At 42.5% G+C, this 27,567-nt stretch overlaps 1 protein-coding gene across 50 annotated transcripts in view; it reads left to right on the forward strand.

Moving 5' to 3' along the window:
• The window catches only part of SVIL (supervillin), a 256,217-nt gene that overhangs the window by 82,144 nt on the left and 146,506 nt on the right, over positions 1 to 27,567 (forward strand). For 6 of the 50 annotated variants that reach the window (XM_086333943.1, XM_086333947.1, XM_086333954.1 and 3 more), the window contains exon 1: positions 4,303 to 4,891. The exons of the other annotated variants lie outside the window; for them this stretch is intronic. The gene's annotated coding sequence lies outside the window, so the exon portion shown is untranslated. Of the gene's footprint in view, positions 1 to 4,302; positions 4,892 to 27,567 lie in introns of those variants that run through there. 50 annotated transcript variants of the gene reach the window in all.

A 27,567-nucleotide genomic window follows, 5' to 3' on the forward strand; every position in this document is an offset into this window, starting at 1 on the left:
TTGATCAGGTTTTGAAAATCATGTTGAGCAATGGATTGAACTGCTGAAAATGAAGGGGAGGGATCCTGTTGTTTATTAGATAGGCCCCAGGAATTAGAGATGCTCTTTTCAGTATCCAGACAACCTGCCATATGAACATGCTCAGTTGGAAAGCAATGCTTTCCATTTCTTCTGTATGAAATATTTTACCTAGGGCTATGACTTTCCATCTTGTAAGGGAAAAGAAACATTTCCAATTTGAATTTCTTAGGGTGGCATTGATGACAGGCAAATCCACTTAGATTTACTCAGAGTACAATTATGGTCAGTGACCCAGTTATAAATGGGTTGCATTTGGAAGTTTCATTTGAAGTAGGTTTTTAGAAAATGTGTAGACTTTTAATTTTGAGATAATAGATTCAGATGTGCTTATAAGAATTACTACAGAGAGCGAGAGCGAGCGCTGTGTACTTTTGACCCATTCTCCCCCAGTGGTAACATCTGGCAAAACTGTAAAGAAAATAAGATCATCACCAGGGTAGTGGGTTTGATGCAGTTGGTAGGACAGGGGAAGAACTGTTCATGCTGTCCTCACAGCCCTGTCACCGAGCCCTAGCCTCTGCTACATCCTCCATGTCTGCACAGTTAGCTTTCAGGGAATGTTGTAGAAATACAACCATACAGCGTCCAAACTCTGGGGATCAGCATTCTTTCACTCAGCACAATTCCCTGGATATTCTTCCAGGTTGCTGCAGATATCAGTAGATTGTTCCATTTTATTTCTGAGCAGACTTCCATGGTATGGCCACACCAAATTTTTATTTAGCTGTTCATCCATCAAAGACATCCGGCTCGTTTCCAGGTTTTGTCTATTGTGAATAAAGCTACGACGAACATTTGTATTCAGGATTTTTATGAAAATAAGTTTCCATTTCTCTGGAATAGATGTTCAGGAGTGCAGTTGCCGGGCCATATGGCAGTTTGGTCTGGCAGCTTTAGTTTTCGAAGAAACTGCCAAACTGTTTCGCAGAGTAGCTGCGCCATTTTATATCCCCACCAGCGATGTGTGGTCGAGTTTCTCCTTGCCAGCGCTTGGTGTAGTCAGTTTTTTTTTTTAATGTTTGCCATTCTAATAGGTGTGTAGGAATATCTCATTGTTTTAATTTGCATTTCTTGAATGGCTAATGGCGTTGCACATCTTTTCGTGTTCAACGTGAACTTTGCCATCTGTCTTTCATCTTCTTGGTGAAATGCCTCACTGTACCTTTTGCCCATTTTCTAATTGGACTGATTGGGGTTTTTTCTTTTCTTTTCTTTTCTTTTTTTTGCTGTTGATTTTGAGGGTTCTTCCTGTGTTCTCCTTTTTCAGATATGTAACCACAAATATTTTCTCCCATTCCCTAGCATGTCTTTTCATCCTTTTAATGTGATCTTCTGAAAAAGCAGAAGTTTTGCATTTTGATGAATGTAATTCATCAGTTTTCACTTTTATGAGTTGTGTTTTTTTTAAAACTTTGGTTTATATCCTTTTTACAAATTTTATTTATTTTCATTCTGGCTGCTCTGGGTCTTTGTTTCTGCACGCGGGCTTTCTCTAGTTGCAGTGAGCCGGAGCTGCTCTCTGGCTGTGGTGCTTGGGCTTCCCATGTGCTGGCTTCTCTTGTTGCAGAGCATGGGCTCCAGAGCATGGGCTCAGTAGTTGTGGCACGTGGTACTGGACCAGGGATGAAACCTGTGATTCTTAACCACTGGACCACCAGGGAGGTCCAGGTCTAAGACACTGAGTGTTTTTTGTGTTGAGAACAAGAACTCATCTAGATCCTGAAGATTTTCTCCTGTTTTTTTTTTTTTTTTTTTTTACCCCTAATGCTTCACTTTGGCCAATTTTTATATAAGGTGTGAGGATTAGATGTAAGAGGTTTTTTTGTTTGTTTATTTTGGTCTATGTCTGTCCATTTGCTCCAGAACCATTTATTGAAATGGTGTCTTGTGTCAAAAATTAGGTATATTTGGGTGGTCTATTTCAGGATTCTTTATTCTAATCCATTATTATAGCTTTTTAGTAAGGCTTAATATGGGATAGATTACTCTCACTTAATTCTTTTTTTTCAAGATTGTTTTAGCTACACTAAGGCCTGGCTCTCTTCCTATAAATTTTAGAATAGGCCTATCTTTTTCTAACAAAAATTCTCCCTGGCATGTTGATAGGAATTGCATTAAATCTAGAGATCATTTTAGGGGAGAACTGACTACTTTACTATGTTGACTCTTCCAACCCATGAACAGAGTGTATGTGTATTTGTTTATTTAGGTCTCCTTGGTTGTATTTTATCAGCATTTAAAATTTTTCAGCATACAGAATCTGTATATGTTAAGTTTGTATCAAAATATTTTTTGTCATGATTGTAAAAGCATTGTTTTAATTTTGGTTTCCACATGTTCATTATTATTATAAAATAGTTTCCATAGAATGTAGTTTCTCTTAAGACCAATGTCATGTAGTCATAGTTTTTAGCCCACAAAAGCCAGATTAAAAGTCATGCTAAAGCTTATATAATGAAGTTACTAGTAAGAATTATAGACTACCATATGGTTATTATAATTCTAGTATTAAATAATAGCAAATGAGAAATTATTATCAAATATCTTGGAGAGGTCTAAGTCTAGTTCTTATATTAATTTATAAAATGTGATGTTCGCTTTTCTTCATGGGTGTATCATTAAATCTGCTGCCATGTATGTCAGTTCTGATACTGTCATAGTTTGGGAGAGAAATGTGTATGACAAGAGTTTCCTAATTTCAGGATGCAGTCAGAAAAAAAAAAAAAGGAAAGTATTTAAACACATTGCACAGGTAGAATTAACTGGACTTTGAACTAAGATAAAAAGCATGTATAAAAGATGCACTTGAGAAGAATTAATCTATTAGACTCCAATGCATTAAGCTAGGCCAATTCTGTTGCAGCAGGGAACAATAACCTCAGAGGCTCCAAAAGTTAGATGTTTATTTTGTGGGAGTGAATATGTTTTGGGAAAAAAGCCTGCATCGTTGTGGTAGTAGTGATTCATTGTCTCCTCTTTTCTTAAAAGAAAGACCTCAGTAGTTAATTATTTCACCTAAGTTTTTGTTTTTACCCTGCTTGCTCCAGAAGGAGTTTAAAGCAGCATTTATAAATATATAAAACAAAGTCAAATAAAATTAAAAAGGGTAAAAAGCAAAATTGGTTGAAAGGAAAATAAAGTGAGGCCCCATGGGGATGGAGATTAGGAAGGAGGAGTCATGCTGTGAAGTTTTGTTTGTCATCTTGAGGTAATTAAAAAATTTGGTTTGGACAAAGCGTCTTTAACCCTTGTGCAAAACAGTCACGAAGCCGGTGTTTAATCATTACAGCTGCCCAGGGTATCTGCCTTCTTCCCTGACCACAGGACTGTCTGTTTAGAAAGAGGCATTGTCCTGCAGGGTTAATGACTAACCGGAATTCAGGTCCTGCTCTGGGAGCCTCTGCTGACGGGTGCAGCTGGAGGGTCAGAGAACTAGCAGCCAGGTGCCTGCCCCTGAGCAGCACAGAATTCTGAGTTCTATGCTTTATGCTGAAGTTAGAATGAACAATTAAGACATTCTGTTAATCTTCCCAATGGCAAGGACACCCACAGTTGTAAGTATTTTTATAAGCAAGGTTATAATATTAGTTTGAATACCTAAAAAAACATAAATAGCCTTTTAAGAAGTGGTTGTGCTCAACAGTTCTTTTTTTTTTCGCCCCTTGGTTAAGTTTCTTCTGGTCTTTGAGTGAGCTGAAAAACCTGAGCTCCATCTGAAGCGAGATCCATCCATCCATGGTCTTTGGTTTTAAGACAAAACATTTGTATTGTTTTAGAGAAATTACTTCCAGGGCAATTCTTTCTTCTGATGACTCATTTTCTATCGGAAATTTCTCTTTTTGGAAGTGGGGAGAAACCCACAGATGTCCGCACCACTTGTAAACTTGTAGAGAGACGTGTGCCTTTATGGCATACTGTTTATACATGTATGTGTATGTTACTTTCTGAATGTTGGTGTCTGAGCTTTATCCGTGGTTATGTGTTCTTTTATAATCCGAAGACTAGCATTTGAAAACCATTTGCCTCTTCAGTTCTGTATGGTTGTAGCCTGTTGAGGAGATGGCTGTTGCATTTTTAGTTTCTCTGTAAAACAAGCTGGAAGACACTGTGACAGTTCTCATTGCTCTTGAGGTTGCCACTGGCCAGGCCTGCTGCAACAGCTGATGGGCCCCTCTGAGTTTCAGGAGCTATTTCTGGTAGATGAGCTGAGATCAAGGCTCTCCCAGTTCAGGCCATAAAAGGCCCGTCCCGTGTGGAATTGCTCCACTGCTTCTGACAGCGTCCTCAGAGGCTGAAGTGTCCTCAGGTTTTACTTGGATTTACCCAGGAATGGATGGCCACACCAAGGCCAGATTGCGGAAGTTCAGCGTCAAGGACAGCAGGGGACCGACAGCTTCAAAAAGAAGACACTTGTTGATAATACTTTGGCGATCTTTTTTCAGAGAAACTTTTGGGATGTAGCCTTCACCTGTTTTATTGCATTTGGCACCCAAACGCCATTTGGAAAGCACCGTTCTAAATTTATCCTCTTCTGAATCATCACTTCTGATAGATGCCGTTGCCTTGTTTGCGTTGTGGTGTTTGATTTTGTACAGTGTTCCTTGGGCTAACTTTTGGTATTTTGCTTTTTGTTTAGAATTTGAAAGTAGCATTCTTTGAAAGGAGACGCACAGAGAATACTTGAGGACAACCAAAGCCGAATTAGAGGATATACGTGTTTTATTTTTTTTAATTAGAAAAATAAGGAATTACAGTGTGATTTTTTTCCCCCCTTTAACTTAGAGGAACAAGGATTGTACAGAAATTTGAAGTAAGTGAAAACCCTTCCTATAAATCTAAATGCAGTTGCTTTTTTTTTTTTTAAGTATCATTTGTCTGAGCATGCTTCCGAAGGATTTGTAGATGTCAAACACTGGAATGTTCCTGCCAGTATGTGCTAGTTGTTGCATACTTTTGTAGGTACCCTTGGGCATGTTTTTTGGTTTCGGAATGATTGGGTTTTTTTTTTTTTTTTTTTTTAAGAGCAAAATAACTAACTTTATGGTGACAGAAAGGTTGATACTAACAATTCAGCCTACAGTCTAGAAGGTACTCCTATAGAAACGTTAACCACTTTAAGCCTTGGAATTATTAGCATATTCACAATACACAGTACTTCAATCATTGTATCACATGTATGGAGGTGGAGTTCAGAAGGTCAGGTTTTACTTCTTTCCTATTATTAATCCACGTGGAAATATTAGGTTGGCCAAAAAGTTCGGGTTTTTCCGTAACATGGAAAAACCCAAACGAACTTTGTGGCCAACCCAATATAAATCATCAGTGTTCCTTTTGTATGGTCTTTGTGTTGAGGGTTCTTTACCTTGGTACTCTGATTCTTTATGTTTAATTTACAGAACTTCTGATGTTTCAGAGGTTTTTATTTATTTAAAAAAAAATTCTCACTCTAGTTTCTAGGTTTGGGGCTGTATTTCATTTTTTTTGTTTTCCAAGAAAATAATGCCATATCATTCTTGTAAAGCTCTAGAGACAACTGTGGTCTGTTTGTAATTTAGCTTGGTGATTTGCTTGTGCTGAAAAAAAAAGGATGGTTTCTTTTTTTGTTTTCATTTCTTTATTTTAAAGATGGTTTCTTTATACTGTATCAGATGGACCAGTAGGGGCAGTAATTATTTTTATCAGGTAGAAAAACAGAATATTTATAGAGATGAGCCTCATCGGTGAATACTGCCATGGTTCTCAATCAGACTGAGTGCCGCAACCCTGGCGGCTTTTGGAAATGCTTGGGGGTGATTCTGGTTTTCATAATAACTGTGGCTGGCGTTTGAGGGGATGTGGCTACAACTGTAAATGCCCCTAATGGGGGACAGTCCCACTGGTAAGGTAAAGCATGGCCCTGGCCAAAATGCTGGCGGTATCCCTGCTGAGGAAAACTGCAGGGTCTCGGTGATCCTCCCGATCCCAGGGCGAAGCAGCATAAACTAGGTGCACTGGGGCTGCCTCTCTGTTCACCAGCCCAGGAGAGTTCTTGGGAAGCCAAGTAGTGGGTGTCCTGCCAGGAGTAATCATCCTTGTCTGTCCTCTGAGAAGGTGACACAGGTGGGCACAGAGAGGCGGTGTGCACATCTTGTTTCCTCCTGGACAATTTTCATCATCCCCCAAGGAAATGCTAACTCTGGAGCCACAAGGATACTATTCAAAGCAGCATTCAGTCAAAGCGCCCAGCTTATGGCTCTTGTACTCAGTGCACACAGATAGCTCTGCTGGTACTTTTAGGACATCTTGTTTCTTGGTAGCCACTTTAAGATTTTTGAATTTCCATTCGGAATGAAAAGCTTTGTCAACACCTAAGGTCATTTACAGCTTTACAGTTCAGAAACTGTATCCAAAGAAGATATCTGTTGGCCAAGAGAGCAGCAGTGTTCAGGGTCAGAGGCTGCATGGAAAGCTGTGGGAGCGACCACCGCATGCAGCTCTTCGTTGCCAGGAGTATTAATACACTAGTCTGGGGGCTGCCCTGTGACCAGGCGAATTCCCTGATCTGGAACTTTCCTCCAGTCTTTAACTCTGAGCTGGAAGCTGCATGCTCACTCTCCCTATAGGTCACCAAGACAGCTGAGTCAGTCTCTGAAAGGATGCTTCTGCCCACACCTCCTGAACCTCCCTGCCCCTGCCCCTTACCTGGATGATGGCATCACCCTTTTGCCCCATGTTCTCCGCTGTCCTATCCATCCTCAGAATGACCTTGCTAAAGCAAGAGGAGTGAGTGAGTGAAAGTCGCTCAGTCATGTCCGACTCTTTGCGACTCCATGGACTGTAGCTTGCCAGGCTCCTCTGTCCATGGAATTCTCCAGGCGAGATTACTGGCGTGGATAGCCGTTCCCTTCTCCAGGGGATCTTCCCAACCCAGGGATCGAACTCAGGTCTCCCATGTTGCAGGCAGATTCTTTACCATCTGAGCCACCAGGGAAGCCAAACCAAGAGGAAAGCAAAAACCAAACTTTGCATAGTTTCCCACTGATTAAAGCCCAGCTCCTCAGCTCCTCTTCAGGGTCTTTCATGCCATTCTTTTTGCTGGGACCCCTCCCTGAAATATTCTGCCTTCCCCTGCTTGCCAGGGAAGTGATCTCAAAGGAGATTTTCCCAGAAGCCTCCTCTTACGTTCTGCCTCTGGGTTCTGGGGCCTTGACTTAAGCCTGTGCTTTATCCCATGGGGCCCTGACACCGTGACCTGGGGCCCCCTTCCTCTGTAGGGGGTGTTCAATGAGGCACCTGGGTCCCAGCACCCAGTGCACAGTGGCTGTTCCGCAGATGTGAGCTGCTTGAATGCCTTGAAATTACCTGTGGATTCTTCATATCAGAATTTAGCTGCACAACGTACTCTTGCTATTGCTATTATTCACGACAGAAGTGGGTGTTCTGTGTTCTGTTTTTTTCCCCCCATATCTAATAATGCAAGCAGAAAGACTTGTCCTCCTATTACAAGCCTGCTGGGGTTTCTGTATATGCTCTTTTGCCAACACAGGAAATTAAGGTGCGTGCGATGAAATCAGCCACTTCATTATTGGAGTTTTGCCGAAAATGAAGAAACTCATCTCGTGGTGTGATTTGATTTAGGTGCTTTTCCTGATCATTAAACTTCATCCCTAGGGTGAAGCATCTCAGGGTGGTTTGCACTGCTGGCCTCCAAAGGAGGGGTACAGCAGCTGGATGTGGGTTCAAAAGGATCTCTGTCCCACTTTTTCACGGCCATGCACTGATGCAGGAGGTTTTGAAAGAGGGGTGTATTTCACCTCGTTACTTGCTTATTCTCTTCTGAAAGTTGATCCTTTAATCCTAAGCAAGTTCATAACCCATTTCTAACCGGCTTTTGTGTACACAGAGTCGAAGAAAGCACTTTCCTGTTTGCTGTGGGTCATTGGCCCATGTCCCAGCCCTGGGTTCATGTCAGCACGTGTGTGTTGAGGGTTTCATCTCAATATTGCATACCTGGGTACAGATCGCCCGATTGAATGCGTGTTCCCCATCTTAGTGAACTCATTCCCTACAGGAGCTCAGATGTAGACAGAACAGAGCTGTTATCCAAGGCGGCTGGAAGGGATGAACAAAAATAATATTACTGTTTGCCAGCCTTAAGGCCATGCTTTTTCCTTACATGACCTCACTTAAGTTTTCCCAGGGCCCCTGAGACATAATACTATCATTATCTCCGTTCTACAGAGGAGGAGAACTGAGGCATAGGGCCTAAGGGCACGTATTGTGGGGTCAAGGTAGAACTGGATTGGAACCCAGATCTATCTCACGTCAATGCCTGTCATCGTAAGCACCGCTTTAAGCCAGCACATCTCAAACTTGACTGAGCATCACCTGCACTCTTGTTAACGTGCAGGTTGTGATTGGGTAGGTCTAGGTGGGGGAGAGCAGAGAAGGCAATGGCACCCCACTCCAGTACTCTTGCCTGGAAAATCCCATGGACGGAGGAACCTGGTGGGCTACAGTCCACGGGGTCGCTAGGAGTCGGACACGTTTGAGCAACTTCACTTTCACTTTTCACTTTCATGCATTGGAGAAGGAAATGGCAACCCACTCCAGTGTTCTTGCCTGGAGAATCCCAGGGACAGAGGAGCCTGGTGGGCTGCCATCTATGGGGTCGCACAGAGTCGGACACAACTGAAGCAACTTAGCAGCAGCAGCAGGTGGGGGAGAGTGTCAGCAAGCCAGCACCCAGGTGATGCTCACATCTCTGATCTGAGGACCGACTTTGAGTAGCATGGTTGTAAACGCCTCTCAAGATGGAAGCAACCAGCTCAGGGGACTTGAAGGAGCCCGGGAAAAAGTGATTCAGTTCCTTGTGCCTTTCACACCCTCCCTTCTATGCTTTGCCTGCGTTGTTGCCACTGTTTCTCTTATTTCCAATGTCTGTCTGCCTTTCTCCTGGCTCCTCCTCCGGTCCTGCATCCTAAATAAAGCTCATCCTGACCCCAAGCTCTCCCTCTCTGGCCTACCACCCATCCCTCCACGCCCACGACTCCCAGGAGCTCCTTCTCCCTCCCAGACTGCTCCATCTCCCGGGTGCTCTGACCTCGCTGAGCTTTCCTTCTGAGCATCTCTGTGTCAGGATGCCACCTTGGATGTAGTACGGTTGTGAGGCTCTGGCCCCTGCTCTGGGCATCCCTGGATGGCTGTGTGCTTGGGTCATCCTCTTGCCTTTGTTTTCTGAATCATTTTCACAGCTCATCTTCTGAGGGTCCGCATTAAGATAAAAATTCTTGTGCTGCTGGTTATACATTGAATTAATTGTACAACCTGTCCATTTCAGATGGAATATATTCATTTGGATTTCAGAGCTTATTGGCTTGCTTCATTAGAGTTTATGTCCTATATCACCTGTATTGTTAGAATTATGCATAAGAAATAAAAATTTCTCACTCAAAAGGCTTTTATAAATAATGTACCTATAATTTGGAACTGGTGTTTTTCATTTATTTTTTATTGAAGCAGCATTGGTTTATAATATTTTATGTTTCATGTGTACATTATTTTTCAACTTCTGTGTACCCTACAGCATGCTCACCACCAAAAATTTTGTTTTCATCCTTCAGCATACCTATTTAATCCTGCCCGCTCCTCTACATCTGGTAACCACTACTCTGTTCTTCGTATCTTTATACCTATGTGTTTGCTTTTGTTTGGTTTGTTCATTTAGTTAGTTTTTTTATTCTCCACATATGAGTGAAATCATATGGTATTTTTCTCCATCAGACCTATTTCACTAAGTGTAATACCCTCAAGGACCACCTGTGTCATCGCATATGGCAAGATTTCATTCTTTCATGGCTGAGTAGTAGTATCTAGTGTGTTTTGCATATTGCATTTTTTCCCTTCATTCATTGATGGGCATTTAGGTTGCTTCCCTATCTTGGCTACCATGAATAATGCCAGGATGAACAGAAGGGTACATATTTCTTTTCTAATTAGTGTTTTCATATTTTTTAGATAAATACCCAGAAGTGTGATTCCTGGATCATTTGGTAAATCTTCTTACTTTTTGAGGAATCTCCATACTGCTTTGCATGGTGGTTGCACCAGTTCACATTCCCATCCAGTACATGAGGTGTTTTGGTTATAAGAGGTCTCTTGTTTCTTTCCAGACTCTCAATAATGTTCTGAGTATGGAAAGTAGACAGAAATCTTAGGTTCAGATATATATGGTCACTAAACAGGAAAATAGTATGGATATTCTTATATTTTTAAGACTTCAAATAGTTTAAATATTTCAAGGCATGGTTTTTTCACAATTCTGAAATTCTGTATCTGATTTTACCACATTTAGCCAAAATTTTAAAATAGACACACACTGTATTTGCACACACGTTACACGCTCAACAATGAACAAGCCACTCCAGCTGAAACTCAAACAGGAAAGCAATTGATTTTCAGTAGTAGCTTAAAATGTGTTGAATTAAGAAATCACTTATAAGAGAAAAAATAACTTCTGAAAGTTTTAGTCCTGTTTTTGTGTACAGATTTTCTTAGAGAGTTTCTTAAATTGAAGGTGACATTTCAGCTTACCATGTGCTAGGATGGTCACCAGATTTCAGCTATATTCATTTAATTCTGCAATTCCTCTATTCCTTTAACAGTATGACAAAACCAAAAGACAGAGGACGTTCAAGTGTCTATCATTTGTTGACAGTATTGTGTTGGATACCTAATGCAGCTCATGACTATAGATTTGAACAAGATTAGGGCTTCCCTGGTGGCTCAGACTTTAAAGAATCTGCCTGCAATACAGGAGACCTGGGTTCAATCTCTGGGTTGGGAAGGTCCCCTGGAGGAGGGCATGTCAACCCACTCCAGTGTTCTTGCCTGGATAATTCCCATGGACAGTAGCCTGGCGGGCTACAGTCTATGGGGTCGCAAAGATTCGGACATAACAGTGACTAAGCACAGCACACAGAAGAAGAAAAAAATGGGGCAAGCCACTAAAAGGTAGACAGCTCTGCAAATTATGCTCATGGTCTTAATTTCCACCAGATGTTCATTTCAGGCACACACACATAATCCTTTGGCTTTACGATTTCATACATTTTTGATCGAACACGTTGAATATTTTACAGTTCCGTGACTGGATGACTGTTGCCGTGATGCGGGGGACCAGGGTGAGCAAGCCTCCTGTGAAGCCTGTTCCCCAGCACAGAAGCCTCCCAGGGAGATGGAATCTATTTATTTGGATTGGTATCCGTTCTTCCCTCCCGAGACTTCAGAGAGCTTGCAGGCAGCTCACAGTTCTTAAATATTTAAATATTCCAAAGTGAGCTGCAGGATGAAGGTGCAAGGGGAATAAAAGTGTATGGGGGGGAATATTGTGAAATCTATGACAGCAAACAGGCTGCTTGCTCTCCCCACCCTCGGGCTCCATCCCAGAGCTCTCAGGAAGCATTTTCCCTGCTCTGAGTGGAGAAGGAAAATCTCCCGTGAACATTGAAGGTGTGTGACCCTGAGGAGTGCTAGGGGCAATGGCAGAATTAGGTAGGGGCAGCCCTGATGTTGATTAATAACCAGCTGTGTGACCTTGGGTATGTTCTTAACCTTGCTGGGCTTCATTTATTCAAATGAGCACCAGATTGGAGGATTTCTAAACCCCTTCTAATTATTTGGATTCTATATAGTGGAGGTGATGAAATTCCAGTTGAGCTATTTCAAATCCTGAAAGATGATGCTGTGAAAGTGCTGCACTCAATATGCCAGCAAATTTGGAAAACTCAGCAGTGGCCACAGGACTAGAAAAGGTCCGTTTTCATTCCAATCCCAAAGAAAGACAATGCCAAAGAATGTTCAAACTACTTCACAATTGCACTCATCTCACACGCTAGTAAAGTAATGCTTAAAATTCTCCAAGCCAGGCTTCAGCAATACATGAACCGTGAACTTCCAGATGTTCAAGCTGGTTTTAGAAAAGGCAGAGGAACCAGAGATCAAATTGCCAACATTCACTGGATCATGGAAAAAGCAAGAGAGTTCCAGAAAAACATCTATTTCTGCTTTATTGACTATGCCAAAGCCTTTGACTGTGGATCACAATAAACTGTGGAAAATTCTCAAAGAGATGGGAATACCAGACCACCTGACCTGCCTCTTGAGAAATCTGTACGCAGGTCAGGCAGCAACAGTTAGAACTGGACATGGAACAACAGACTGGTTCCAAATAGGAAAAGGAGTACGTCAAGGCTGTATATTGTCACCCTACTTATTTAACTTATATGCAGAGTACATCATGAGAAATGCTGGGCTAGAGGAAGCACAAGCTGGAATCAAGATTGCCGGGAAAAATATCAATAACCTCAGATATGCAGATGACACCACCCTTATGGCAGAAAGTGAAGAAGAACTAAAGAGCCTCTTGATGAAAGTGAAAGAGGAGAGGGGAAAAGTTGGCTTAAAGTTTAACGTTCAGAAAACGAAGATCATGGCATCTGGTCCCATCACTTCATGGGAAATAGATGGGGAAACAGTGGAAATAGTGTCAGACTTTATTTTTGGGAGCTCCAAAATCACTGCAGATGATGATTGCAGCCATGAAATTAAAAGACACTTACTCCTTGAAAGGAAAGTTATGACCAACCTAGACAGCATATTATAAAGCAGAGACATCACTTTGCCAACAAAGGTTCGTCTAGTCAAGGCTATGGTTTTTCCAGTAGTCATGTATGGATGTGAGAGTTGGACTATAAAGAAAGCTGAGCACTGAAGAACTGATGTTTTAGAACTGTGGTGTTGGAGAAGACTCTTGAGAGTCCCTTAGACTGCAAGGAGGTCCAACCAGTCCATCCTTAAAGGAGATCAGTCCTGGGTGTTCATTGGAGGGACTGATGTTGAAGCTGAAAGTCCAATACTTTGGCCACCTGATGCGAAGAGCTGACTCATTTGAAAAGACCCTGATGCAGGGTCTTTGAAGGCAGGAGGAGAAGGGGACAACAGAGGATGAGATGGTTGGATGGCATCATTGACTCAGTGGACATGGGTTTGGTGGACTCCAGAAGTTGGTGGTGGACAAGGAGGCCTGGCATGCTGCAGTTCATGGGGTCACAAAGAGTCGGACACAACTGAGCGACTGAACTGAACTGAATCCTAAGATTTCAGAGCTTGAAAATATGCCAGCCTTCCCTGGAAAGGAAACCCTGCGTCTAGAAGGTGGTGGTGCAAGATTTGGAAGAGCAGCAGAGGGTGAGAAATGTCTTGAGGGAGAATCCATATGCATTTAAAGGATTTTCTCCCTGTATTTGCTTCTCCTGAAATGTGCAGCCAATTTCTTCCTTCTCCATTGATCTGATCACCATTCTCTGTCTTCAGTCCCTTTTTCTGGAATTTTCTACTTTTTTTTTTTTTTTTTTTTTCAGGTTAAGCTCTGGTCGTTTCTCTTGGGTTCATTTAAATACTAAAATTGGCTTTTCTCTAGCTTGACGTAGTCTTACCTTCTTTAGGGCGTTACGTTTCTCCTGATGTGAGACTCCAGAATGGTCGCCATGCCAAGTCTGGGAGGTGTGCCTGAGACCCAGTGTTCCTGGTCACAAATGGAGTAGGTGGGGCACTTTGTCTATTAGCAGTTGTTTTCCAAGCACTTACTATGTGCCAGGAACTGGTACAGGTATTGGGAAAAGGATAGTGAAAAAACAAAATCCCCACCCTCATGGAGCTTAGGTTCTAATGGACTCATCGTACTCAAGTTCCCTGAAGCTTTTCATCTTCAACCCTACATGTGTCCTTAAATATTTAAAAGATAGAATTTAAAACACTTTGTTCCTAGCCCAAAGGGGATGCTTTTTAGGTTTATTATCTGCCTACTGTTTGCATTTTCTGCAGTTCTCTCTTCCCCTAGGATTTATACTGTTAAAAAGTTCATAAGCTTTTTAAAAACTCTTGTTCTGTTAGGCAAGTATGGCTCCTCTTTCTCTCTACTTTAAAAAAAAAAATTATTTATTTATTTGGCTGCATCAAGTAAGTCTTAGTTGCAGGATCTTTACTGCATCATGCAGGATCTTTCCTCGACACTCATGGACTCTCGAGTTGTGGCAAGCAGGCTCAGTTGCTCTGAGGCATGTGGGATCTTAGTTCCTCGACCAGGGATTGAACCTTCATACCCTGCATGGCAAGGTGGATTCTTAACTGCTGGACTTCCAGGGAAGTCCCTCTCTCTACTTTTTTTTAACCTGTTTTCTTTCCAGTGTCCTAAAGGACTATCTATAAAATATTGGTTCATTGCCGAGACAAAGGTATACATTGATATCATTCAACCAGGATGTTCTAGAAATAAGTCATTGAATCGGCTTTACTTCTTACTTTCAGACTTTGTGTTTCTTGAATCTTTTTAGTAAATTTAGAAAAAAATTAAAAATAAAAGTCATTTTACTTGAAGACTTTGAAGTGAGTTTAGATAGAGCTTGGGCATCACAGATGAACTGTTGTGTAAGAATTTTAGTGTCTGACAATAGAAGCTTTGGAACCTGTAATCTCACTTTCTGTGCATTTTCCGTTCTAAGATTATTCATCTGGTCACCTCTACCATCAGGCAAAGCTGACTGTGTTACAAAGTAGTGCATAAGCTGCCTTTCTGTCCACATTGTATGTGAGCACTGTTTTTACACTACATTTTGCACAAATTGTAAAGCACATTCTTATTTCATAGGGTTGTAAGCATTTCAACATTTGTGCTTCACAAGATAATTATATCATTAAAAGTAAATTATCACATAGGGCTTCCCAGGTGGCACAGTGGTAAAGAATCTACCTGCCAATGCAGGAGGAATAAGAGATGTGGGTTCGATCCCTGGGTCAAGAAGATCCCCTGGAGAAGGAAATGGAAACCCGCTCCAGTATTCTTGCCTGGAAAATTTCATGGACAGAGGAGCCTGGTGGGCTATAGTCCATGGGGTCGTAAAGAGTAGGATGCAACTGAGCACATGCACACACACAGAAATTATAGCATATTCAGTAGCTCCAGATAAAAGTGATAATCAGATGGTAAATGGATGCTCTAAGACTGGAGGAGGACAAATTACCTTGGTATTTGAACCGAGAGAGTTTTCAGAGCTCATCTTTATGCAGAGCGTCTCTGTGGCTGATATGAAACTGATGATGATTTTTATCATTAATGAGCTTAAAGTAAAAGAAAAAATAAGACTTATAGGTAGATAACTTAGGACAGGGAGTCAAAATTGTCATTACAGGCAAGTAGTGTTTCTGATGATGATCATGGTTTTCTTGCACAGATGTTTTTGAACAGGTGCATTAGCAGGCTTTAGGAGGTTAGAATATCTCCCCAAAAGTATAGGAAAAATGTTTCTTTTTTTTGAAAGTTCATTTCGTAGAGGAGATGAGTCATTGTTTGCAGCATTTTTCTTAGAGGGACTGGACTCCTAAAAAGTGAAGAACAAATGAAGACTTTAGAGACACTAAAGTCTTGTTCTGATTATTTGCATAAAAATGAAGCTCTCAGAAGTGACCCACCTGCAGCCCCTGACACAAGGTGAGGGCAACCAGTAAGTCTGGGTCATCACAGTCCAGGAGAACTTTCTGTATTGATACAAATGTTCTCCATTGGGAGTTGTTTTATAGGGCAGCTGCTAAGCATAGATGTCTATTGGGCCCTTAAAAAATATGGCATGTGCAACTGAGGAACTGAACTTCCAACCTGAATTATTTTGACTAGTTTAGATGGCAACAGGCCTATGTGTTGGACAGCACAGGTCTGGGAAGTGGATCTGTGCTTTGTGCACGTGCTAAGACTGTTTGGAGAATCTCAGGGCATCTTTGTGATGCAAAAGAAACTGAAGCTTCTGTCTCAGAGGAGACTTTTCTGTGGATTCCCCATCCCTCCCAGATTGAGCCACTGAACCAGATTGAAGTCGCTCGGTCGTGTCTGACTCTTTACGGCCCCATGGACTGTAGCCTACTCGGCTCCTCTGTCCATGGGATTTTCTAGGCAATAGTACTGGAGTGGATTGCCATTTCCTTCTCCAGCGGATCTTCCCAACCCAAGGATCGAACCCGGGTCTCCCGCGTTGTAGACAGACGCTTTACTGTCTGAGCCACCAGGGAAATCCACCAGTGCACTAATCCACTCTCCTGGTACAAGCACACGCATACCCACACACAGGGTATGGTGTTACAGGTTCTTTGTGGCCCTGAAAACATCAAATGTTCATTTGCATATTTTGAATTATGTATCCAAAGAGAGGCGCTCTGCAGTCTCACCATCACTAGAGTCATTAACACTGAACCTTCAGGCTAACACCTTAAGCATCACTTGCTTCATGCTTGATGTGGATAGAATCACTATGAATCCAGCACCAAAGTGATCTCGGGGACAGAGGGCTGTAATCTAATACCATGCCAGCATGTTCTCTGGATGCTTCCTGGCTCTTTCCTCAGTCTGCGTTTTGGCTTGAGGTCATGGAGTTTTGTGAGAAATTACTGTTATAGGGGTTTGGGGTTTGTGTTTGCCTTTAACTTTTCTACAAACCCCAAAGCTGTCCTTTGGGAGCCGGGGCCATGCTGTGTGCTGTGGGGAACTCTTCTGTGATGAAGGCTCGTGTGAGATCTTGGACTTACCCTGTGGACCACGCCACCACTTGGCATTCATCCCAGTCTCTTTGGGTTACCAACCTGGCTACTGACAGTACTGTGTATTTTCTCCCAAATGTCTACATCCTGTGAACCTCTGACAGTTGAGAACATGGATAGGAAGGTAAGAACGGAGGCTACCCTGTGAACCTGCCTGTCACCCAGCCTCCCACCTAAAACCCAGGTGTCGACCTACTGCATCTCTAGGGGTCTTTGTGCTCTCAAGCTGGTGGGTGGGTGGGTGCATGCGTGGGTGTGTGTATAGCAAATGAGGATGCGAACTCTTGAAAAACATAGGCAGGAAATTGAGGGCAGAAGGATGCGTTAGGAAGGAGAAGGACCAGCCACATCCGAGATTGTGGCCCTCAGCCCTGCCCATGAGCCCACAGCCCAGAGAGCTGGTGTGATGGCCTTCGGACTCCTGATGAACCCTTCCCTCTGCACCCCGTGCTCCAGCCACAGTGGCAGCCTCTGTTCCAGGCACCAACGGCCTCCCCATTCTGCCTTTTGCATCCTCTTCTCTATCTGGAATGCCTCCCCACCAACCCACCCAGCTCTCCAGCCCAGAGTGCTGGCTACCTTACCTGAGAAGCTCTTCTCAGGACGAGATGAGCCTCCTCTCACTCTGCCCCCAGCCCCTGGCTCATCTGAACAGCTCAGAGCAAACGCCAGTGTCCTTGGGTGTAGACTAACCCAGGGGTCGGATAAATCTGCACTGCATTTCTTTACAATGAAAATCCGAACAGACTGGAGTGATTTTTTTCTCCCTACAAGGGCAACAAGTCATACTACCAGTTTCTTAGAAGAATGTAGTCATCATTATTAAATACCCAGACTGAAGAGGTCGGGGTGGTTCCCACTGCCCCTGTTTAACCCTTGTGTCCAGTGTGGGTGAATGCATGGATTTAATTGGATCGGGTGACTATATATCAGAAACAATTCAGCTGAGCTGTTGCGCTGATTGGATGTTTTTAAAATAACCAACTCAGGTGACCACCCAAGTCACCACCTGACCTTCTTTGGTTTGTCCAAGGAGTGGGTAAGCATTTAGGGACAATATAAGAAGAGTCAGCCTCCTCCTGGGCCTACTCTTTCCTGCTCCCTCCTTCCTTCCCTTCCCTTCTTCTCTGCCTCCTTCCTTCCTTTTCTTTCTTTTTCTCCTTCCTTCCCCTCTCCCTTCTTTCCTTCCTTTCTTCCTCTTTCCTTTTCATCATCTTTCTATTTTATTTCTACTTTTCCATATTTCTTTTTCTCTTGCTGCCTCTTCTTCATTTTCAGCTTAGCAATCAAGATAGAGCAACCCAGCCATGGATACCTGTAAGTTTTCCTGATTTGAATGAGTGCCTTGATCATTTTTAGAACCTGTATATGACATCTGTTTACATAGACATAAACTCTCCCTTTTCACAGCTCTTCTGGTTTTTGTAACACTGTTACTGCGGTCTTTTAAAATTTATTATATTCTGAAACATGGAATCTGATGGTTAGGCATCGTGATATTATTCTGTGGACAGAGATTTCTCATTAGAGTGAACTGATGAACTTCCCTTTCCTGTTATCTGTGTTTATAGATGTATGTGTCTGTGTGGATGTGTATGAATAAAGCCAAACAATATCTACTTACATTTTTGAGAGTGTAGTTTGCCACTGATATGGAGGAGGCAGGGAGTCCATGACATTTCTAGTTTAATTTTAGTAGCGCAAAAATTAAAATCAAACCTCAGCTCCTGCTTTGGTGTTTGTTAACTCAAATTTAAAATTAGAAATGTGGTAATTATTTGGCCGTTCCGACTTTCTAAGGGAAACCTTATCATATTGTATGTGTGCGTGTGCTGGCCTTTAAAAATAGACATTGCCATGAGAGATGGGCCTCACTGTCTATACCGCCGTCTAACTGCCAGCTGATGCCTGTGAGTCGGTGGGCTTTGGAAGCATTGGTGAGCTGGTGACTCTTCCAAGGAGCCTTAAATACCACCTTTGGCTGCATTCACTTCATCTTTAGACAAAGCTCTTTTGTTTTAAAAGCTAACTGCCTAAGAGTAAACACACTTGACCCTGGTCGTAAACATTTGTCATACATCTGGATAGTCTTAGCTTTCACGGACCAAATCATTTTGGCAGAAGAGTCATTAAAGTGTGACAGCCCAACAAATTATCCCAAATTCCTCATTCTCCTTACAGACTGTGACCCACCATCCACATGAAGATATTTCTTCTCTGGTATTGAAAAGTCCCCTTTGATTCATGTCCTTAAGATGATAATGTATATAAAAGAACTTAAACATGGGTGATTGAGAAAAAAAACACACGTATCTATGGTTTTGTGTGCAGTGCTTTCTGTCAGCCTTCTGAGGAGGGAATTCAAAGGACCATTCATTTCAGTTTCTGTTTATTTTTTTAAATTAATTTTTATTGGATCACAGTTGATTTACAATGTTGAGTTAGTTTCTGCTGTATAGCGAAGTGAATGAGTTATACATATACATACATCCACTCCTTTTTAGAGTCTTTTCTCATATAGGTCATTACAGAGTATTGAGTAGAGTTTCCTGTGCTATAGAGTAGGTCTTTATTAGCTATCTATTTTCTATGTAGTTGTAGCAGTAGTGTTAGTCACTCAGTTGTGTCCGACTCTCTGGGACCCCAGGAACTGTAGCCCGCCAGGTTCCTGGAATTTTCCAGGCAAGATAGTGGAGTGGGTACCCATTCCCTTCTCCGGGGGATCTCCTGCATTGCAGGATTCTTTACCGTCTGAGCCACCAGGGAAGCGACATATACACACTACTATATATAGTATGAAAGTGTGTATATGTCAAACCTGACCTCCCAGTTCGCCCTTGGTAACCGTATGTTTGTTTTGTACATCTGTGTCTCTAGCATTTCCATTTAGATTCCAGAGGCTGTATGATCATCTTTCCACTGGGGGGATTCTGTCCACTGTGACGGCTGTCATCCTCGGCTGCCTAGGCCTGGATCTTGAGTTGCCACTTTTAGTACAAATCCTGCCCCTCCCCCCACAGGCTTCTGGAGCCTTCGAGCACGTGGTGACCACACAGAGCATCTGCTGCCAGGCCACGCCTGTAACCGGGAATTGGAGGGGCAGCCGAGGGTCCAGGGCTGCTCGGACCAGTGCCTCTGATGGTCACACATGAGTGATGAAGCCCAGGGTTTTGTGAGCGGGTTTGGTTATAGGGTCCAGGCCTGTGCCAGGCATCATGGGTCTTTGTAAGAGGCCGGGTTGTTGGGGCTGGGGTCTGACCCAGCTTTGACTTGGCTTGGCTTGGCTTCCTGTAGCCACTAATGTTAAAAAAAAAAAAAAAAAGAAACAAAACTCTGCCCAAGGCCCCCAAAAGGCCCCTGCTCCACAACAGAGCCTGGCCTTGTCAGGGTGCTGTCAGCAGCCCATAGCTGTCAGAAAAGACAGTGTTTTCCTTTCTGTGACCTTATAGACATAAAGCAAAACTTACATGTGACGAACTCTGCCATAAACCCCCACTCCCTTACGATCATGTGCTAAGGTCTTGAATCTTCTTCTAAGCAGGGGGCAGCTGTTGGGTTTGAGGCTTATTCTAGAGCTTTCTGTAAAATCAGATTTATTCAATAGTCTCGCATCCTAAAGAGAGCTGGATTAGCCATCCCCACCCTTGATAACAGCCCGCTCCCCTCATGCTCATGTGAGCCCCTTGGTGGTCGTCTCAGGTCTCCATGTAGGCTGCATCCACAGTCGTCATATTGTGTGTTTTCAGGTTTCAGGGACAACTTTATATGGCCCATGACATATACTGTGTGTTAAGACTTGAAAACCTCTTTCTATCTTGGCCAGATTATGCAATATTCAAGTAGGAATCAGTCTTCTAAATCAGATATTCCCCATCTGCTATCCAGTTGGGCCTGCTCAGGCCATTTTTCATCCTTCGTGCCATGGAGAGCCACATAAACACTGATTTGAAAGAAGTCTCATATCTATTGGGTCCCAGAGCCCACAGGCAAAAAGTGTACTGTGCACCTTGGAGTTCACCCAGAAACCCCACGTCATGGTCATATGGGAGGATCCCTTCAGGAGAGCTTCAAAAAGCATTTACTTTCAGATTGGAGACTTTTTAGTTAATTGCACAGAATTTCTTTTTTTTTTTTTTTAATTGAAGTATAGTTGAGTTATAATGTTGTGTTAATTTCTTCTGCACAACAAAATGATCCAGTTATGTGTATATGTGTGCATATTCAGTCGTGTCTGACTCTTTGCCACCCTCTTGACTGTAGCCCACCAGGCTCTTCTGTCCATGGGATTCTCCAGGCCAGAACACTGCAGAGGGTTGTGATGCTTTCCTCTAGGGGATCTTCCAGACTCACAGATTGAACCCACCTCCCTTAGGTCCCTGCAATAGCAGATAGGTTCTTTACCACTCCAGTACCACTTAGGAAGCCCAACATATATACACATGCCATGCACCGCGTGGCATGCAGGATCTTAGCTCCCTGACCAGGGATTGAACCCTCACTCCCTACAGTGGAAGCATGGAGTCCTAACCACTGGAACCACCAGGAAAGTCGCTATACATTTTTTAAAAATATTCTTTTCCTTTATGGTTTATCATTAGATATTGAATATAGTTCCCTAATAGGACAAAATTCTTTGTAAAATTTATTTATTTTTAATTGAAGGATAATTTTTTTACAGTATTGCATTGATTTCTACCAAACATCAACAAGAATCAGTCATTGGTTTACCCATGTCCCCAGGACAGAGTTTCTTAATGTGAATTTGCTTATCCTGTAGTTGACTTTGATTTAAACAGACAGCAGCATGGAGAACAGCATACGTATGTATGCACACGTGTAAACACACACCCCCTTGGCACATGACAGAAGATTCTAAGAGCCAACCAGCACCCTGGCCTCTGTGTAGACCACACAGAAGGATAGCATTACTGGGTGCACTTTGGCTGCCCTCTGTACTGTCATTTTTAGGATTTTACTAACATATTATTTGAAGTTTAAAATAAAATCAGTTGTTCTTAAGAGAAACACATGACCTGCCATGCACTTTACATAAAAAAATATCAATGCAGTACAGTAAATCCGCCATACACTTTGCATAAAAAATATCAATGCAGTACAGTAAATCCCAACGTCAGATTAACAAGTTAGCTATGTGAGATTTTGTGTACCTGAGATCTGCCTTGTAGATCGATTTATTGTAGATTTTTGTTTGATTTTAGAACATCATGCATATTTATTGTCCTAATTGCCTGAACTCCAAGGTCAGAACAGGTTTACCTCTTTTTGTCTTAAGGCTACAAACACAGTTTCCTCAAATAGTGAAATTCTAATAAACCAACAAACTGCTTGTTGAAAGAACCTTGAGTGGATCAAGATTTAAACAAAGACTGAATTTGGTCTTATTTAGAAGAGGTATGATATGTTGTTGCAAATTGTGGAGGGCAACTATCCACTTCAATTTAAACTTGGTGAAAGGAATAAGAAGAAATCAGTGTGGAGGTTTGTTTGAAGTATGGTGAACTCTTAATTATCCTGAAAATTGAGTATTTCCAAGTGGCAGATATTTCTAAGTATATCTAAACAGGTTTGGAAAATGGTTTGATACTTATAGTCGATATTGGTATGTCTGGTATTTAGGTCTCCTAACTGTTATTGCAGGTGTTCAGTAAATACCTGTGTGGTGGTGAAACTGATGAATGGGACACACACAGACACACATGCACGCAGACACACACACACACACACGCTGAAAGCATTTGATGTCCTTATCTGCTGAGCTCCAGTGAAATTTCTCTTTTTAACACTTCTTACTCATTCAAGTCTTTTCCAGAAGGAAGGTAATTACGTGTTTTTGTTTTAAACAGTTCTGTTTTTATACTGCTGGTGGACAAGTGAGGAATAATCAGTTTTAACTTTTAAATGAAATGAGTAATTAAGTCCAGAAGGTACTGCTGATAAAATTGGAATCCTATCTGTCATTTAATCGAGTGCCATGTTAACTTTGCTTTGCATGTTGCTGGGGGAAGGAAATATGCTAGACAATACACTCTTAAATTTTTTTTAATGATTGAGAGAATTAGGATCATTTAAAAAGGTTGAAAGACCAGGTGACCAATGTCTAGAAAATTGTTTAATTAAACCTAAAGTAAACAAGCTAAGATTATTGTGATGTGGTACTTTTTAAGAATAGCAATTTAGAAATTGGTATGTTCCTTAAACAGTGTAGATGCTGTTGTTTACCTTGAAAGGTTTGCTTGTGTGATTCACTTATTTGAAAGTTCAGACCTATTGTGTGACTACAGCCTCTCTGTGTGACCCCTGGGGCCAGACTGTTGTTTGTTGTTCTTCTTGAGTTGCTCGATTGTATCTGACACTCTTGTGGCCCCATGGACTGTAGCCCACCAGGCTCCTCTGTCCATGGGATTCCCCAAGCAAGAATACTGGAGTGAGTTGCTATTTCCTCTTCCAGGGGATCTTCTCAACCCAGGGATCAAACCTGCATTTCCTACATTGGCAGGCAGATACTTTACCACTCAGCCACCTGGGAAGCCTCACATTCTAACACTCTTAGTTATTAATGGGCATCTCTCAGTATTTGAGGCGGTTGGTTCCAGGACCCACCACGGGTACTAAAATCCCCAGAAACTCAGGTCCCATAGGTGGCCCTCCTATGGGATGCTGATCCACTGTTCAGCATCCGTGGAACCAACCAACTGCAGATCATATAGTGCTGTATTTATTGCAAAACATCTACTTACAAGTGAACCCATGCAGTTTAAAGCCATGTTGTTCACGGGTCACCCATACTTGTATTAGCATGGGAAGTAATTCAACCTGTCTCCTGTCCTCATCTGTAAAATGGAGACAGTGATGTACCTGGCATGTTGAGTTGTTAAAAGACACTTAAAGTGGCACTTGCCACATGGCCATGTTTATTGAGAGAGTACTATTATTAATCTTCATTAGGGCAAAGATGACTCGTAAGTTTCAGTTTTAGCCTTAAACTGTAAGGACTTCTTTTTTAAAACAGTTTATTAAAGTATAGTTGATTTACAGTATTGTGTTAATTTCTGCTGTACAGCAAAGTGATTCAGTTATATGCATTCTTTTTCATATTTTTTTCCATTATGGCTTATCATCGGATATTGAATATAGCTCCCTGTGCTATGCAGTAGGACCTTGTTGTTTATCTATCTTACGTATAATATCTTACCTCTGCTAACCTCCGCCTCCTACTCCATCCGTCCTCCTTTCCACTCCCTTGGCAATCACAGGTCTGCTCTCTCAGTCGGTTTCTCTTTGTGGATAGGTTCATTTGCACCATATTTTAGATTCCACGTATAAGTGATATCATACGGTATTTGTCTTTCTCTGACTTGACTTCACGTAGTGTGATAATCTCTAGTTGCATCCATGTTGCTGCAGATGGCATGATTTTGTTCTTTTTTATGGCTGAGTTGCATTGCCTTGTGGCTCCCCAGGTGGCTCAGTGGTAAAGAATCTGCCTGCAGTGCAGGAGACGCTGGTTTGATCCCTGGGTCAGGAAGATCCCCTGGAGGAGACAATGGCACCCCACTCCAGTATTCTTGCCTGGGAAATCCCATGGAGAGGGGAGTCCATAGGATTCTAAAGAGTCAGACACGACTGACTGAGCACAGCAGAATTCCACTGTGCATGTACCACATCTTCTTCATTCATCTGTCAGTGGGCGTTGAGGTTGTTTCCACGTCTCGGCTCTTGTGAGTAGTGCTGCTATGAACATAGGGGAACGTGCCCCTATCTTTTTGAATTAGAGTTTTGTCTAGAAGTGGGATTGCTGGATCAGGTGCCAACTTTATTTTTGAGGAACTCCCATACTGTTTTCCATAGTGGCTACATCGATTTACATTGTAAGGAATTTTTATTTTTCATCTCAAATGTTATTGCAATGATTTTTGTAATCTTGGCTTTAAAAGTAGACAGTTTGAGCATATGATTCCTTGGAATCTAGGGAAATTAATGTGTTATTTTAGTTACAGTAATAGAAAATGACTACTTCTGAGGCCTGAGCAGTCATTCCAAAACCAGTTTCCTGAAGAGGTGGTGCTCAATATATTAGATTTAACCAGGCTTCTTTAGCTGGTTCACACCCAGAAAGCCTTGGTCATAACTCATGTACATCCTACCAGGAGAAAGGAAAACTTTCCTGCTTATGTTTTGGGTGGGGTTTTGGAACTTATATGTAAGATGATTATCTGGATTTTATTACCCATTGGTGGGTTCCTTTTATTAAAATAAAAATAAAAGAAGAGAATATTCTTTTGGTTCAGATGTGAAATTGTAGCAAATACCTACATATTTATTCATCAGAGGAAATTTGGGATGAATTGAAATGAAATATTTCAGCTAGACTTGGATCAGCGTCAGATTGAACAGGTCATAGTTAATTTAAAAAGGCGATAGTTTTCTAAAACTGAATGATCATGGCATCACCAACTCATGGGCATGAGTTTGAGCAAACTCTGGGAGATGGTGCAGGACAAGGAAGCCTGGCGTGTTGTGGTCCATGGTGTCACAAAGAGTCGGACACGACTGAGCGATTGAACAGCAACAGCATTCAAATCACTTGGTGAAGTTTTTGAAAAATACAGTTTGCTGGGCCCCACCGCAGGCTGTTTACACGTAATTGAGGGTTGGGGCTGGAATCCTCCCCCAGGCGGTATGATGCGAGCACGGTGGGTGGCCCTGCCCCTGGCCTTCTGTCTCTCCCCGTGCAGCGTCTTGGCCCAGTGCCATCTGTCACTGGCGTGTGAATGGACACACCTGCAGTGGGGCCTTCAGAACATTGTTCTAATCAGCTGTACACTCAGGAAAAGCACACTCACTCAAGGGTCAAAGGCTATTTTGAAAATTGAGTTTTCCTTCGCTAACCTTTTGTGTTTGTTTTTTTCCCCCCAACTATGTAACATCTCGTAGAAAAATCATATTTAAAATCCAAGCAAACACAGGATGTCCTCATCTTATTTTTACCAAATCTAAGTCTAGGGCAGTTCCTTTGAATTACAAATTATTTGTTGAACTACAGTGTACATGGACAGAGCATACACGGGGAACAGCATGACACCCAGACCCTGAGCCCTCTAGCAGAGAATTGTCTATCAGTTTGTGAGGGATTCGACCATAATTCAGCTCACGAAGGAGCTACCGCCAACTCCAATCACTGCCTTCATGTATGATGTAAAGAACACTCAGTCATTCTTTTCGCTGATGTCATTACCAGCACAAGAGAAGCTCAGGGTAAAGGAACAGCAGGATGCTCTAAGAAGCTTCCCCGAGAATAACTAGAACAAGGGGATGTATTTCTATCAGCCATTAAGAATCAGTAGCCAGAGCTCTATTGTCCCTGGGTCTTCAGAGTCCCTGGAACTTTGCTCTGGTGACCCCACTGCCCCTGCAGCACACACCTGCTGCCCGAATCCAAGCAGATCCTCTTCTTGCTCATAATAGGAAGGGCTGAAAATTGATATTTTCTGAGATAGTGAAGGAGGTGAGTCCTGCCAACCAACACCTGAGCCTTCCCTAGGGCAGGTATAGAATATTTCCAGAGAAAATTTTGCTGACAAAGCTCACACCCTTTCCTCCCGCTAACTTCTAGAGTCAATGTCCGTGGCATGATACCTGTTCCCCTTTGTTGTTTCTAATATCCGTAAGTGACCTTGAACCCTAGGCTACCTCAAGTGCTAGAGTCCCAGGGAGCCAGCCATTGCCAGCCACCTTAAAGGAGTCACTCTGATCGTGGTGACTAGTCATTTTCTGAGGAGTTTCCCAGTCTCTGAGATACTCCTGTTCCTCTCTTCTAAGACGCTACAGGGCTGGGACCTGGTGCCTTGTAGATCTGACAGTCACCAGTCCTACCTTCCAGGTAGCCCTTGAACTCAAGGACTTCTGTACCTTTGGTCTTGGCTTGGTTCCCGTTCCTCTCTGGAATATCCCAGGATGTCATAAAATGTCAAGTAATTTTTTTTTTTTAAATCTTTACCAAGGGCTGGCATTCGATCTGTCCTATATGAGAGGGACACACCTGCCAGAGCTAAAAAGAGGCTCTTATCACATCCTACCTGGCACGGGGGCAGTTGGGGATGAGTAACCACTTGACATGGGCTGGCAGTTCCTCCTGACTGTGGTTCCTAGCAGCTCTGCCTGCCTCAGTGTCCAGCCTTTACATTTAAAACAGATAAAGCCTTAAGACTCCATGTCCCAGTACAGGGGCCCTGGGTTTGATTCCTGGTCAGGCAACTAGATCCCATATTCTGCAACTGAGAATTTGCATGCTGCAACTAAGACCTGGCATAGCCAAATAAATGAAATTAAAAAAAAAAATAAATGAAACAGGTAAAGCATTTAAGAAGAAGGGCTCCTGGGTGCTTTGAGACATTAAAATAAATGAGAAGGAGCAATGTACAGGACATATTGGGCTTCCCTGATAGTTCGGTTGGTAAAAAATCCACCTGCAATGCAGGAGATCCTGGTTCAATTCCTGGGTCGGGAAGATCCCCTGGAGAAGGGATAGGCTACCCACTCCAGTATTCTTGGGCTTCCCTTGTGGCTCATCTGGTAAAGAATCTGCTTGCAATGTGGGAGACTTGGGTTCGATCCCTGAGTTGGGAAGATCCCCTGGAAAAGGGAAAGGCTACTCTGGTATTCTGGCCTGGAGAATTCCATGGGCTGTATAGTCCATGGGGTCGCAAAGAGTTGGACAAGACTGAGCAATTTTCACTTTCACTTTCAATATACGGGAGATAATAAATAAATTTCCTTCTCAGTAAACAAAAGTACACCAAGCGTTACAGTCAGAGGGATTCATGCAGGGTGGGAGGAGACGGC

The sequence above is a fragment of the Bos grunniens genome, chromosome 13 (genome assembly GCF_055505025.1).
Source record: "Bos grunniens cultivar Pamir isolate PY7600 chromosome 13, Bosgru_T2T1.0, whole genome shotgun sequence".
Classification (NCBI taxonomy): domain Eukaryota; kingdom Metazoa; phylum Chordata; class Mammalia; order Artiodactyla; family Bovidae; genus Bos; species Bos grunniens.